Source organism: Xiphophorus couchianus, chromosome 15, assembly GCF_001444195.1.
Source record: "Xiphophorus couchianus chromosome 15, X_couchianus-1.0, whole genome shotgun sequence".
NCBI lineage: Eukaryota > Metazoa > Chordata > Actinopteri > Cyprinodontiformes > Poeciliidae > Xiphophorus > Xiphophorus couchianus.
The window spans coordinates 20,602,049-20,618,048 of NC_040242.1; the positions used below are offsets into that span (position 1 = coordinate 20,602,049).

Sequence of the window (16,000 nt, forward strand, 5' to 3'; positions counted from 1 at the left end):
CTAGCAAGAAATCACACAGCTGAAAAAAGACACAAGTGGAGACAGGAGTGGGCAGAGGTTTCTTGGCTGGCATCCATGTTTTACAAAGACGGCTAATCAACCTCTGTAGCGGGCCATGCAGTTCTTTTCTTTAACTTGAGAACATGAGGAAAAAAAGACTCTCTGCCCTTTTTACCTGCAAATTTATCACACATTGTATACCAGGGCAAAATATCACGACGGGCCAAGTGCACACCAAAATATCTTCTCAAAAGTATTGATGTCGTCTGTGGGTCCAAAAATTGTATAGTGAAAGAATTGAGTGGAATTGCAAAGAAGGCAATGGCCAGGCCAGGAGAGCCTTAGCTCATTATAGAAAGTTCTCTGTTCTCTAGTCATACTTTTTTTTATTGGTATGTATATATAAAAAATCACTCATAGAGCCAGAAGTAGGGCTTGTTCAGACTCCTTTGCTCCAAAACAATTTTTATTATCTCATCTGCTAATAATTGCATAGCATTTGAGACAACAAATTATTAGCTCCTTATTAATCTAATGGCATGTACAAGTTACTTATACCCTTAAAGGTCCCACTCCTTTTTCGGGGCGTAAAATATACAGCACTAACAAAATACACACACAGAGTGGTGAAAATGAAAGCAAGCGGGGCGTGTTGAAAATTCATGTGACTAAAATATCAGATCAAATGGATAGTGGAGTGATGGAAACCACTGATGGTTTCACGTCTTTAGGATGTAGCTCCCCTTAGGGCCTGGATACAAGCAGCTGTTGTGTTCCCTCCTATGGCAGGATGGCCCACAGCTGTTATTACTGGTCCTCAAGATCCGGCAGATCGACACTGGGGTGGATTTCAACACCAACCTGATTCCACTCATGCTGAGTTGGGAAAAGACAGCGGGGTTTATTTGGCTATGGGTGGACCTCAAACCGATGCAGGAAGTTCAAAAACCCACATTGTAACTTATCACTTCTATGCATGGGTGTGATGCTCACCTTTGGGAATGCAGAACAGAGATATCTCGCGAAAAATGATACAAGGGTGAGTGTCTGAGGCTGATGACCTGAGCCTAACTTTACAACAGCAATACAGCTTCTCTGTTACACTGCGTAACCTGCGAACGGGGCAGGAATAAACCAGATTTCAGAGCTGTCTTGCCTGTCTAGAAGTGGCTTTCACTCAGAGGAAATGAGTCTACGATACACAGGCATTGCTCAAATTCCTCCCCTTGTCATCGCTGCTAAAGCAAATAATGGCTTGGGGGGAAGATTCCGCCACTGAATCAACAGATTGTTTGTATCTTCACAGGCTCAAAGGAAACATTTTCAGAGTTTTGAAAAGGTTAGAGCTTTTTTCTCTTCAAAGGAGGTAATTGCTTGCCTCACTGAAACCATGGGGTTTCAGCATCTCAGTTTGAGGAGAAGTAAGGATTTCACCTCTCGGGATTGGAGTGACTCATTTAAAAGACACTGGACATTGTATAATTTGCTGCAAACCTGCCTGCCTAGGACTACCAGCAATGTGACTTCCACTCAGACTGAATATCAGCATGGGAACATTATTGTTTTGTTTTTTTACAGTGACATGGTTACATGTTCATTGTAAGCCACACCAATTTGAGACAGGAGGTCAACAGGAATAGAACATTATTTAGAACATTAGGGATTCATTTTTTAAAGGAAACCATTTTGGACAATTAAGGGTTCAAGATTTAAAACCAGACCACCATGCTTTAGAGTGAACTCTAACACATTAGCTTAACAAAATAGGTTCCTTGAGACTGGTCCTATGTTTTCAATGTTACATATCAACATATTTTTTTAAATGATTTTCTCTTAAAGCATCTATCTGAATCTGTCTCTTGATTTCCAGCCTTTTGTCTTTTCTGGTTTGGATAACCTTTCCTCAGACTGGGAGGACTGGTTGAAATTTAAGCCCTGTTTCTTGGTAAAGAAACTACCTTTGACCTGAGGTCATTCCTCTGAATTGGGTAAAGGTTCCGCTTTTTTCCCCCTCCTGTCCATATTGAATTCTTAAACTGTGGCTAGCTCTCTCTTCTCCATATCGACACACCTCAGTAATTGGTGATGTGGACCATATGTTTGGCTTGAATGGCCTTCTGTTCTGTAAAGCCATTAGACATAGTCAAAGATATATTATAAGCTTGTTATTGGGCTACCTGCCGCTGGCTTGGTAGCCATCACGGTTAGAGGGATTAAGCCGTCCAGTCCTGTTTCCGTTTTTCTGGCCTTCTCATATGGTGGATCTGTCAAATCAAACATATTACTTCAAGACACAATGGATATAGATTTGTCATTGTGGGTAATCTTCATAGTTAAATAACCTGCTTGGAACTTTTTAGCAAAGCAGGGGTATGAGGTGGGTGTATGACCTTTCAGCTGGATGGGGTTGGGTGCAAAACGCTTGCATTATTTGGGAACTTGTGTTTTATGGGGTCAGAGTTTAGGTTGTTGACTTGCCATCCGGCGCTGGTCTTTTCGCTCCTTTACCCTTGGGTGCCTTGGTGGTCTCGGTCATGTCACACGGCGTAAAATTGAGAAGTTCACTATTTAAGTTCAGCAATTTTATTTTGCTCCTGGTAATGGTCTTTCATGTTTTGTTGGACTAAGTTGACCCAAATGGGGTTCAAACCCAGAGTCAATGGTAAGGAGGCATGATGCAGACTTTGAAATAGATTTATAAAGTCAAATTATAATGAGACTTTAGCATTTGAGTTATCTCTATAGTTAATGCTAATTGACTATTTTGAAAAACCAACTCAAACAGTCTCTCCAGTTTTTCGCAGTTCCACGATCATAGAAATTCACAAAGCTAATATATTGCTGTGAGTTGCTATTTTGAACACAAAAATGTTCAAAAACATTGGGTTTTTGTGACAACTCACTCTCACCTGCTGGTTGTAGTATTTTTTATTCTACTACACTGCTGCCTCAACCTTACTTGATGTCAAGTTATAGACTGTGATGGATATGGTGAGAAACAAAAGTCACATTTACCGTCATACACTTACGCAAAATTATGGGTTATGTTCAAGTCTGCTGATATTGATGTATTTAAGTTTTTTTATGGTTTTATAGGCTCTGGTAGCCTTTCTTTGAGAGTGGTTAGACAGGAAAGTAGGTCATGAGAGAGGGGCAAGACATGTGGCAAAGGTCATGAGGTGAGGAATCAAACCTGTGACGGCCGCGTCAAGGACTAAGGCCTCCTTATGTGTGTTGTGCTTTACGCCTGTGCCACCACAGCAGCCCATATTCAAGTTTTATAAAGAATTAAAATGTTTGTGTGTCCAATTTGACCGATCTTTATTGGTGCTTATTTTCTCCGCTTATGTAGTGGATGCATTTTCCTCTTGGTAAGACCCAAGCTCTCTGCTTTTTAACTACTATTGATTGACGTTATAACCTGCAGAGTATAAATAGTAACACTTCAGCCTTGATCAAATTATGAATACCTGTATTAAAGAAAAGAAAAGAGACAGAATATTCTCTTTGTTTTTCCACAGTTCCAGATGTGAAAGCCTCAGCTGGCCTGAACACATGAATGGATGCAGAGCATGTTCCAGTGTCATGTTGCAGGTAAGACACGCTGATCCAAAACAAAATCCCTTTCACCAGACAGGGATTTATTTATGCAATTATATTGCATAAATATATGCAATATAATTGTATATATTTATTTAGGTCAATAAATATATGCAATTATTACATTTTTTGATCACAATCTGGAGAATGGCCTTCATTTTTTCCCTTGATTTCAGAACATTATCACAATAATAAACATCTTTATATTGATTTGAATCAATTCATCTGTTCTATGTAAACCAGGGGTCCCCAAACTTTCTCCTGTGAGGGCCACATAACTTGTCCCTTCTCTGTTTTTGTAACAGAAAAAGTGTGACGATTGTAAGAGTGCTAAACATAAAAATGTATTGTTTTTCAGAAAGCACAATCAAATAACCTTTTCTGGATTCTTCAGAGAACAAAAGTCAGGAAATAACACTATTTATGAAATAAATAATAACCAAATAACACTGGGTTCTCCACATAAAAAAAAGGGTTAGGGTCAATTATATGCATATATAAAATAGTTACTAACTAATAGTTAATAATAAATAAAGTTCATTACTAAGGAACATTTTATTGCAAAAGTCCAACTTATCAAATAAAAATGCACATATATGAAAATACTCTGGTATTGTTCAGGGGGCCAGACCAAATGTGGAGGCGGGCCGCATCTGGCCCGCGGGCCGTAGTTTGGGGACCACTGATGTAAACAGTATTAGCTAAGTGAATATTTGTATGCAGTGTGTGAAAAGGGGTTGTTTTCTTTCAAAAACTTTCTTGCTTCAGGAAATTGACCATATCTCTTGGGCATGTGGCAACATTTTCCATTTCCTATCTAAAAATATCAACAGTCTTGATGTTCTTATTGCTCATAGTTTTGCCTCTCTACAAAGTCTGGGCGTCTGCGAGTTACAGTTTGAGATTACGATGGTGGCAATTAATCTTTGGCTATTATTGTCGGCATTGCAGCATCCTTAGCAACAATAATATTGAAAACTGTGGCGCACGCTTGTTATGATAACTGCCTGCCTAAATGGTTGCCACATGACCAAAAAATAAATCAGTGGCTCCTGAGCAATACTCGGCTGTTTCTTGTTGTATTTTTGCTGGCAGTCTCTGTTTAAAATGAGAGTCAGCAGTTTCATGTACTGATGCAGATGACTGACATAATTTTTTTTTAAAGCCAAATTTATTTTGACGAATTCAGTAAGTAAATACAATCGTTGTGTGGAGTATTGTAATATCTTGTTTCTTTGTTCTTTATAGGGTAAAACTTTGAGTCTGTTACGTTAACATCAGCAGGTTAATTAGCCAGCCTGCAGCCTGCTGGTTAACAGACATGCCACTCATAATACTATTATGACTAAATTACTTTAAAATGTTCACAAAAACAAACCACTACTGTTACTGGTCTCTAGTAACAGCAGTCACATTTAAAAAAAAAAAAGGGGGGGGCATGCTGTGGTGGCGCAGGGGGTTAGCACGCCCCACATTTGGAGGCCTTAGACCCGCGGACGTCGCGGGTTCGACTCCCGGTCCCGACGACCTTTGCCGCATGTCCTCCTTCAAAAATGGCGCCGGCTCAGCTGGCTGCCTGCAGACGCAGCTCCCGTCGTGTGTGTGTTAATCTGTGTATAAAAAAATTCTTGCTGTAACTGCGAAATAATTTTCCTGCTGGGATGAATAAAGTAATTCTTCTTCTTCTTCTTCTTCACAGCAGTTACTAGAGACTGAACATTCAGCTCTACTGCTGAATGTATAGCAGTAGAGCAGAACATTCCAATTTTTAGGTTCAGTGAAACGACCTAAAAATGTTTTTGTAAGTAAGGCCATCGATTGTTATCGTAATAACAACCTTTCATGCACCGTTGCCAACATAAAACCAAGAGAACAAATAGTATTTTTGATTTATTTTGTTCAATTAAAAGAAACCAAAAAAAAAATTAGAGTGGAAGGTCACACCACTGAAGAAGGAGCAGAAGCAGAGCTGACTGGATATTGTAGTACAAACGCTGTCTTTGAACTAGATCCACAAACAAATTGAAAAACCCATATTTAAATAGGCTTTCGCATTCACCGCATATTCATTCTGACAGGCTTGTCTTGACTTCATATTGTGAATAGCCCTTTAAAAGCCCGTTATTATGAACCTGACGTAAAATCCGCCCACCTCCTCTTTATGTGCTGGAAAAGTCAGACCCCTTTCATCAATGCCCCTTAATCACAAGCAGCCTAATAAAGAAAACATGCAAGGAGTCAAGAGCCGCTGCAGGCCTTCCTCCTTTCACCATGCCTTTGTCTGGCAAGTCCAGACAAGCATGCTGTAACCAAAAAAAAAAGCTGAAGATGTTTATTCTTCACCTGGCAACAGTTGGGTCACTGAGCCAGGTAGCGATATTTACCTCCAGCTCTGTCTGAACAGACTATCCAAAGCTGGAAGAAAAAAATCATTTTTCAGTTAGCTTCTGGCAGCACTGATGTGTAAATTGTGGGCAATCCTCCTCTGAAAACATGTTAGATGATGTGCAATTACAGCGGCGTCAGGGTTGTGTGGTCATTCACAAATTTTCTGCATAAAGGAAAATTATACAGAATCCAGGGTGATCTGGATCTTATTGCTTTTGTTTTTAACATTTGATTTCATTATGTGGCAGAAGTCTGACGTTCAGGAAGCAGTAGAGAATTGGATGCTCAGGGAAACACCAGCACAAACGCACACAGATATACACTTTTCTCCCAAAATCTTTCTTCCTTAGCTTTTTGTGACACACAAACAAAATGGTTACTTCTATCCAACTGACGACTTTGTGTTCCATTCATTTTAGTAACTGCATTTATGCCTAACCCATACATTTTCCCTAACCCTTACCAACGTATTCTTAGTACCTCTAAACTGAACTGTGTATCTCTGAACCTAACTAGTAGAGCTTATGAAATCCAATTCTTTTTCTTGTGTGTGTGGTCGATCACATTTCCAAAGATATGTGACATGTATGTGATCTCCTGTGTAAGAAATGCAAGCAACCTAAAAGTGCCCCGCATTGGGCGTGCCGTGGTGGCGGAGGGGTTAGCGCGACCCACATTCAGGCAAAACGTAGCCTCGACGCGGCTGTCGCGGGTTCGACTCCCGGACCCGACGACGTTTACCGCATGTCTTCCCCTCTCTCTCCTTCCCCCTTTCCTGTCAGCCTACTTTGAAAAAGGGACACTAGAGCCCACAAAAAGACCCCTTGTGGGGCGTTTAAAAAAAAGAAGAAAAAAGTGCCCCGCATTCGCAGTAGAGGGCGCAATGGCATCGCATGTAGCGAGTGTGCTCAGCGTTTGCGGAAATAAACATGGATGATAAAGGTGGAGAGATTTTAAAATTGTTGTCCAACAAGCACCTGGACATTCACAGTTTAATCTGTATTACTGGTTGCTGTATTCTTCACGCTTCCATGTATCAGGACACAGAATAGTGACGTCTGTTGAGTAGGCACCACATATCCAAGTGGCCAGGGTCGCGTTTGTAAAAATCCGATCTGTGCTGTTCAAACTGACATGAAAAGATCAGACACAGGTTGCATAAGGCCAAAAAAATTTTTTCAGGTCACTTCAGCCTGCAATGTGAACATAGTCCAAATCTCGGACTTAAATTTGGTCGGATTTCAAGGTAGCCAGTAAAGTAAGTCTCACACAAAGTGAAATTTGTTAAAAAAAAAAAAAAATCACGAGAAATGAGAACATGTAGCAACTCAAGGCATCCAGGGTAGGGGTTTAACCATTATTACTGATGACACTTGGTCTCGCTGAAACATTTGGATCTGTAACCAATGGCTGATTCACCCTCCCCGCTCCTCCCTGGCAGCTGTGTTGACCGTCTCGTGCATGGGAACCCTTGATTACGGGGCTGACTGTACTTTTTGGGCCGAGTCTGGCAGCCAGTTCACCGCTCTTCCCGCCATCGGCACGCACGCAGTACCCAGTCCTCTGCTTTGATCATGGCTCGTTGTAAACGGCCGCTGCTCCATCACCCCATGCCTCAGGTCATCCACCGGGCTTTATTGGCCTAATGAATGCCTCGGCGATGTTTATCTGTGCTGTAATGGGTCTGGCTGAAAACGCCTCCGGCAGCCAGTTTGTGTCCAACAAGCTCACACTTTGGCAGACAGTTGTGCGGCGTGCGCTTCATTAGAAGCCTCAGCTGCGATGGCCGCAGATCATTTCTTCATTAAAGTTTATGATTTGTTGATTTTAATAATCTGTTGTGTGATTGTTTGGAGAGCATTAGAAAACCAGCGCTCCTTCGGTTAATAGGATACAGGTGTTCTAAAATGACATCAGTGTTTGAGCTCAGTTGGAAGTGGTTGTGTTGCTGAAATATAATTATAGATATATATTTTTTACTTTTGAAAAAACATCCAGATGTGATTTATGATTAACCTTTCTCTGAGTAATGAATAAAATATATTAACATATGATGAAAAACTGCAAATGTTTTGGACTAAGTAAATAATATGTCTCGAGTGATCAATAACAGATGCTTGAATTGGATGCATTATGGGCATCAGAGTTTAATAAATACTGGAGTTGGCATTGAGCCTCTCAGCCTGTTTAAATATTGACAAGACGTTTGGCTGTGTTTTGCAGCAGGTTAGCTGTAAGAATTGGAAATTGTGTAGCTTCAGGAGTTGCGTGTTGTTTCCCCAAAAGAAAATGACCAAACCCTCATCATCAGCGCTCTATTACAGGCATATCTGAGCATTTCCTGACTGTTTTATAATAAAGCAAAATATGTCAAGAGTAATCCTCCAGACTTTAGCCTCATAATAGTACAAGAGGAAAATTATGCAGTGTGCATGTTGACCGGTTCCTTTGTAATGAAGCAGAGGAAGTCATTGTACTTGTACCAGATGTGGTGTCAGGTTAAGTTTGGGAGACATATCATGGAAAGTAAAAAATATATATATATATAAAAATTCTTCCTATGTCAGTTGGCGCAAGGTATTGAAACAAACTTAAGATCAAATTTCTTCTTTCCAATTGTGGCCCGGCAATAGACGAGGCGTCTTGATGGAGAACAAGACTTGTAACATGAACAAAATAAGGCGGAGGAAGAAGAATGAGAATGTAAGAAAAGGGATAGGAAGGATCACACACTTTTCTTTCCCTTCTGATTCTTCTTCATCCTTCATTGTCACCTCATCTTCTTCTTCTACTCTTTGAATCCACATCACACCAATTCCCACATTGGCTGTCAGTGGTGTTTCAATGGCACATCTTCGTAGGCCATTAAAACACAAGGCTGATGTAATAGTTTAATACTGTTATACGCGATATAGCGCCACTGGTTAAAACCAATGGTGCTATGAAATATTAAAACCCAACATTTCAGACTGTTATTGATATATGCACTGCCTGGCCAAAAACACCACCACAATCTGGATTTAATTTAGTAAATAGGTACGAGCCTCCTATTGGATAATTACTGCATCCATTGTCTTTCAGCTGACAAGTTCTTTAGCCCCAAGAAGCTTCTCATGTTTGACAGACTCACCTGGTGTATCTTGGAAAAGAGGTTAGTTTGTTCAGCAATGATCAAATCATTTGCATTAAGCACAGAAACATCTAAGGAGATTGTAGAAACTATGTAAAAAACTGGATAAAGAATTGTCCAAGACATTATCAAAAACTGGAAGAAAAGTGGGAATATGTGGTGGATTGTGACTGGCGATCACTTACACGTTTGGTAAAATCAAATTGAAGAATAAACACAGTAGAGCTCAGGGCTATGTTTTACAGTGAAAGTAGGAGCATTTCCACACGCACAATGTGAAGGGAACTCAAGGGGTTGGGACTGAACAGCTGTGGAACCATAAGAAAACCACTAATCAGCGAGGCTAACCAGAGAAAATAAGCTACAATTTGCAAGGGAGCATAAAGATTGGTCTCAAGAGCAATGGAAGAGGTCATGTGGACTCAGGAGTCCAGAGTGATGAGTGCTTGAGAGTAAGAAGAGAGGCAGATGAAGTGATGCACCCATCATTCCTAATGTCTACTGTGGAAGCCTGTGGGGCAGCCATATGATCTGGGGACGCTGCAGTTGTTCAGGTCTAGGCTCAGCAACATTATAAGCTGACCAACGGCTGAATGGCCAGGTTGTTTCATCAATGGACTTTTTTGTACAGTTATGGCATAGTCATATATTAAGATGACAAGGCCAGGATTCATTAAGATCAGATTGTCAAAGAGTAGTTCACACATGGATCGGTCTCCACTCTGACAGACCTTAACCCCGTTGAGAAGGCTTTGCACAGTGGTCAGACTTTCCCCATCAATACAAAATCTTTCCAATACTGGACGGAAATAAGTCTTGAGATTGAAGCTAATTAAAACAGTGGCTGTGTTTCCAAAGGGGTGGGGTGGAAGCTTTGTTGATATTCTGCCAATGTCCAAAAAACACAATTTCGCAATTGTGGTGTTTCCATGAAATAAAAATCGCAATGAAAATCCCACTAAAGGAAAATCCCATCGCAAGAACAAGGAAGTTTGTTCGTACGATGGATTTATTAAAAAAACATGCTGCATATCCTCCCACCACTTCCTGTTGACTTCGCCTTTTTCACCAGAAGTACAAATGTAATAAACATCCATTTTCTTGGGAGACATTTTCTGTACACCCTTGTCCCTAATGGGGTCAGGAAGGGTGCTGGTGCCCATCTCCGGCGAGACATGTCTCCAGTCCATTGCAGGGCAACTCAGAGACAGACAGGACAAACAACCATGCACACAAACACTCAAACCTAGGGAGAAGGAAGCCGGAGTACCCTGAGAGAACCCACATATGCACGGGGAACATGCACACTCTATGCAGAAAAACCCTAGGCCGGGAATCGAACCCAGGACCTTCTTGCTGCAAGGCAACAATGCTACCAACTGCACCACTGTGCAGCCTTATCGATAAACATGTCTTTTCAAAATTGTAGTGTTTTTGTTAAGGAAATGTATTTTTCGGAATTCCAATTTGCGCAAATTTGAGGCCAGACAGTGTGTTTAACTTCCGGTTGGTTTAGGTTGAGGTGACTGATTTGGGGCTTGGTTTCTGATTTTCCACTTGGCTCTTCTAAGTCTTTGATAATTTGCAAGAGACTTTTGTATCTACATGGATTTACTCGGTCGTCTGCTACGTGTTTTCTGTCAAAATGTCAAAATCTGGTATTTTGACATGTCAGTACCTGGCACTATCTGTTGGCGCGGTCAAAATTTCCCTCATCATAAAAACACTGTTGAAGTTCATAATATTTTAAATAAACCCTAAGAGAAAGATGCATTGAAACATCACAGTTCTAACTTGTGACATTTAATATTCTTTTGAGTTCAATCTTCAGGATGCAGAGCATGCAGACTCTTATCATGGCTCCGTTTGATCTTGTTTGACCAAGTTCTTTGGCTCGTAGATCAATGAGGTGTAGTTTCACCAGTGTCATGTAGTATTCAGCCCGTAGTCTGAGAAATGTTTGCTTTGAATTCGCGACAGGTTAAGTTCCGATCCTTTTTTTTTTGAGAGAGAGAGAGAGAAAGTGTATCCCACACACTGAAAAAAGGGGGGGCTGCAAATGAAGGAATGGCACAGTTGTTGTTTTAGCAACTGTGATTTGTTTTCTTCATACAATTTTCTTTGATCCGTCTGGTTGGAAGCTTGACCCATACGTCTGTGTCTGACACTTGGCCGACCTGCCTCGTGTGTGTGCGCGCGTGGGTGTGTGTGTGCGTACATGAATGCTTATTTTCACTGTAACGCGTATCCAGGCTGTTTCTCCTTCTGAGAAGTTAGTTACAGAGTTACAGAAGTTACAGAGAGAAAGAGGTCGTGTGTGGATGGAGCAGCTGAAGGATGAAGCTTTTAACCCGGCGGTTCAGATGGTTGCATTGTAATGATTTGGATTTCCTGCTCACATCACTCTATATGAATTTTATTTTCTTATTTTCTAACCTTTTTATGTATTGTGCTCTTATGTGATGAGACCAAAACAAAGCATAATGTGGCTCTAAATCTGAACAAAGATGCCAAAGGCTTTTCAAATTATGGAATAAAGAAGTCTGAAAAGTTAGCATTTCTAATTTCTCCCCTTTGATGTTACTCCTAAAAGAAAATCTTTCCTACAAACCAATAAATTACTAAACAGAATCCACCTGTGTGTAAATTAACCACAGTATAAAAGCAGATATTCAAGGCCTCAGAGGTTTTTAGAGAGCAATGGCAATATTGCAATTTTTTACTATTGCATTATAGTACATCCTCACAACAGTCTTACAGACAAGGCCCTTCTGTTCTCCTGTACTAGCCAGAGAGAGCGAGCATTTATCAGAGATGAAGTCAAGAGGTTCATGGCAACTCTGGAGGAGCTACAGAGATCCACCGCTCAAGTGGGAGGACGATGACTAGCAGTGCACTCTACAAATCTGGCCTTTGTGGCAAGAAGAAAGATAGATAGACCAATAGAAGTCTGATTTAAAATTTGCTACATGTCATGTTAACAAGGACAGAAAATTTGAGTCTGAGATGGAAGTTCACCTTCTATCAGGACAAGAGCTCTAAACATACAAGGGATACAAGGAAATGGTTTTCTTTTTCTAAGAATCTGTTGAGAAAATTTTTTAATTGATGTTCACAGTGTTCTATGATGTTAAGAGCTTAAGATAATTTCTCAAAGAAGTATTTGCAAATATGCGAGTCTCTAGCTATGCAAAGTGTATGAATACTTTGGCAAGGCAATTCGGTTAATTTTGGCTTCTTTGGTTGCGTAGAAACTAATGTCTTATGTGTGCTTAGAAAATGCCTATTGGGTTCCTTTTGTGTTGAATTGGATTAGTTGGGAGATGTAGCCCAAAGGGACGTGTATTTGTGACACCAGTGCGTCTTTCTTTTAGGCGGCATTGTCTGATGTAGAGGATGGTGTTTGGACCATTGTCCTGCTAGTTCCGCTGGTGGTCCCCGGCGTAAACGGCTCTCGAGGAGAAATCCTTTTCTAACATGCTCTCTCCTTCCTCCAGGCCTGCGTCTTTCTGCAGTCGACCTCTTGACTGTCTGCGCGTTTCTCCGCCTTTCATGCTGCCCCTCTTTGTCACACGCCCACATTCGCGCACACAGGCTGAGCTCTGTCCCAGTGCAGAGCTAATCGCATATTGGGATTTTTAGGTGTCTGTGGGGAAAGGAAGGACCCTGCTGGCTTGTCAGCGTCTCTGACCTCTCTGTCACAATGGGTTGCTCGCTCTCCTCCCACTCGTTTCCCTGCCAAGCTGGGAAGAGTAAATATTTATCAGCCCCCCATGACAATGAGGCAGCTTGGGAGAGAGAACCTCTGACTGGAGCTCAAGCAGGAGTCCCTAACTCCTGTGAATAATGTGAGCTATTGGCACAAGACCTCGCAATACTAAAAGACCACAATATTTCTTGTCAAAAGAAAATCACCATCACAAACCCTCATACTGTTTCTGTCAGTATGACAAAATGTTTATACTGTTTTGAAGAGCCCTAGATGCAAAAGTCATTTTGAGACTCTGATTTTCAATTCAAATCCAAAAATACATTATTAATCCCAAATGAATTTTTGAAATATGAAGGGAAAAGACTTTGATTTGTAGATTTATAGGCACTGTAAGAATTGCACAATGGGTAACTACAATTGATGCTAATGTTAGAATTAGCTTTGGAACCTTCCAGCTGGCATTAAGCTAAAGGGCTAGTTCACTATTATGTATATTTATAATTTCACTCATCACATCCTCCCCTTTAACTGAAAACCAACAAGCTGTTCCTCAGCATTCTGCCTCATGTTATTCACTGGGCTGCCTTCAAGATTATACACTCCTTTTATGCTTTTATCCAGTACATACTTTTTCACATTCACGATCCCAGAGAAATGCTAGCTCGTTTTCTTGTGCACAATGAAATGTCAATCTGATTTGAGGAAAGAAAACTGCCAATAACATGTCAAGTAGGCCTGATAAGCTTTTTACATGTACTTGCAGTGCAACGGGGAAGCAGCATTGCTGCAGCTTTACTGTGATGAAGCACAGACACAGAGTGCGCTAAACGATAAAGGAAGCACCTGTCCCAATGATTGAAACATGGCGAATTACAAGCAGGTGCTTCCATGCAGGTTCATTTGGTAGGATTTCTCAGCAGTTAAGCACTTCCTGTACTTTCACATAGAAGTGCTGGATTTGCAGGAGGCAGCTGAAGTAAGAATACTCTGAAGGCAAAAAACAGACAAACAAAAAAGTCCAAACAGATTTAAGAACGTATTAAAATTGTTTTGTTTAGCTTAGCCCTGCACTTTGAACACAGATTAGGGAAAAAAAAAAAAAAAAGTTCACGTTTTTGGACTTGTCTATCTCCCGGCCTTTTTTTTTTCTTTGCTGGGAAGAGCACACAGCCACTGAGTCAGCACATATTCCTGAGGCAGCAACCAAATCAAATCATTGTCAATTTGCTTGGTGCTGCGCTGTTGTTCTCCGCAGGCATGTTAATTGGCCCAATAAGATTTGTTTTGGCGGAGCTCCACAGTGAAGTTCTAATATGTCAGATATGGTGTGAAAAAGCAGGGGGTAACGGCCTGGCAGGGACAGGATCCATGTGTGCCAGAGAACTCAGAATTTATGAGACACTTGACTAACAGACTCATAATTTTAAGATCTCTTTGGTTCTTGTTTGTTTGAGCACATTGTGAATATAAATGGACTCATTCCAGTAAAAGCAAACTAATACATTTCTCCTTAGATAGTTCTTGCCAGAAGTTGCGCAGACTTACCATTCTCACAAATCTTGTGTGAATTTTTGGCTTTTATTGGTGAACTTCTATTGTTTCCTCTTCCAAAGATAACGCAATGTCCAACTTCGCTGCTTTGTGTTTTTGTAAAGACAAGAATGACCCGCCAAATTGTAAACTATCCACACAAAACGATACATAAAAGCCCAAATACATCGTTGGTTAACTGTTCCGTAGCAAGTAGATTTCAATAATCTCCTGCCATACTTCTATGTATAGCTGAGGCCACAGCTTTGTGTTTCGTTGGGCGTTTGTGAACATTGTCCAGTTGGAATCCTCAATTGAACCCAAGTTTCAACCATCTTCATGTTAATTTTGATTTATTATTCCAAATATTAAGTACAACTCACCAAAACCTCTAGCAATGAGCACGGTGTTGACGCTGCCAACACCGTGCTTGACTGTTACTGCAGTGTTGTTTGCCCTTAAAGCCCCTCCTTGACTGAAAAAGATAAATCTTTGTGTAATTTGACTTAAAATTGTCTTTCCGGACATATCAAGCATCAGGCTTAAGTCGATCAAAAGACCAACTTGTGTATTTTTTTATGCTCATTATTATCCAGGAAGTAATTACTGGAAAAAATATATGGTACAATCTGGGTCAGAATCAGCCAAACTTAAGCATCCCATCAAAATATATATGACTAGTGTTATGTCTGTGTCTGAATTATTATGTAATATTGATTGTAATTCTGCTCTAGGACAGTCCACCAGCAGACCAACGTGTTTTTGTGAAAAATATACTTACATATAAAAAAGATGACAGGAAATTTTTAAAAAAGGACTTGGTAATTATTGGAAGACATTGTTGACAAAACTTGAACACATAACTACAGAGTCCTAAATATGTCAAATACAACAAAAACAAAAAACTAATACAATTAAAATAAATATGCATTTTTTTTGTACTTCATTTAAATTTTTTGAACAAGCTAATTAATGCTGGTCACGTTCAGAGCTGACCCAAGACATAAATGAACCAAGCAGCTGCTTGGCATTTGGGGGCCCCATAAATGCATATAATTTTTAAAATAAAAATTACATTGCTATTAAATTGCTCCTTCTAAAGGGTATAGCATAGATAAATAAAAATAAATGATACTTTATCATTTAAATTTAAGATTTTTTAGGAGCTGTCTAGGTTACTTTGTAAAAGTGCAAAAACCATGATGTTATATACTGGTAGTTTGTTGTGTTACCATAGCTACAATCTGATGCTATGAGTTTAATTTTTGTGGTTGAGCTCTGGGGGGCTGTTTAGCTCCACATGCACACTCTGTTGTACCCTCCCCTTGTGCCTGTTCTCTGTCTCCCCCAGTCAAATAGCGATATAAGCTTGTCTGTCTGTTTTAAACGCACCAAAACAATGGAGTAGAAACCAATACATTCTCAAAGAACTCTACTAGGGTAGAGTTGTACAGCAAGCCAAACCCCCTAAAACTAGCATCTGCTCATTAAAATGACATGTTTGTGAGTGACTAATTATCACATTCCCACATAACTATAACTTTTATCCCTTTTGTTATTTGATTTATCTTTGAATATGACCAAAGTGCAGCTTTCACTTTCTAGCTAGAGTTAGAGGGGGTAAACAGCAGACAGTAGAA

General features: G+C 40.3%; 1 protein-coding gene across 3 annotated transcripts in view; it reads left to right on the forward strand.

Moving 5' to 3' along the window:
- disp1 (dispatched homolog 1 (Drosophila)) overlaps positions 1–16,000 on the forward strand; it is an 84,187-nt gene that overhangs the window by 23,741 nt on the left and 44,446 nt on the right. For all 3 annotated transcript variants that reach the window (XM_028040052.1, XM_028040050.1, XM_028040051.1), the window contains exon 3: positions 3,522–3,594. The gene's annotated coding sequence lies outside the window, so the exon portion shown is untranslated. The remainder of the gene's footprint in view (positions 1–3,521; positions 3,595–16,000) is intronic.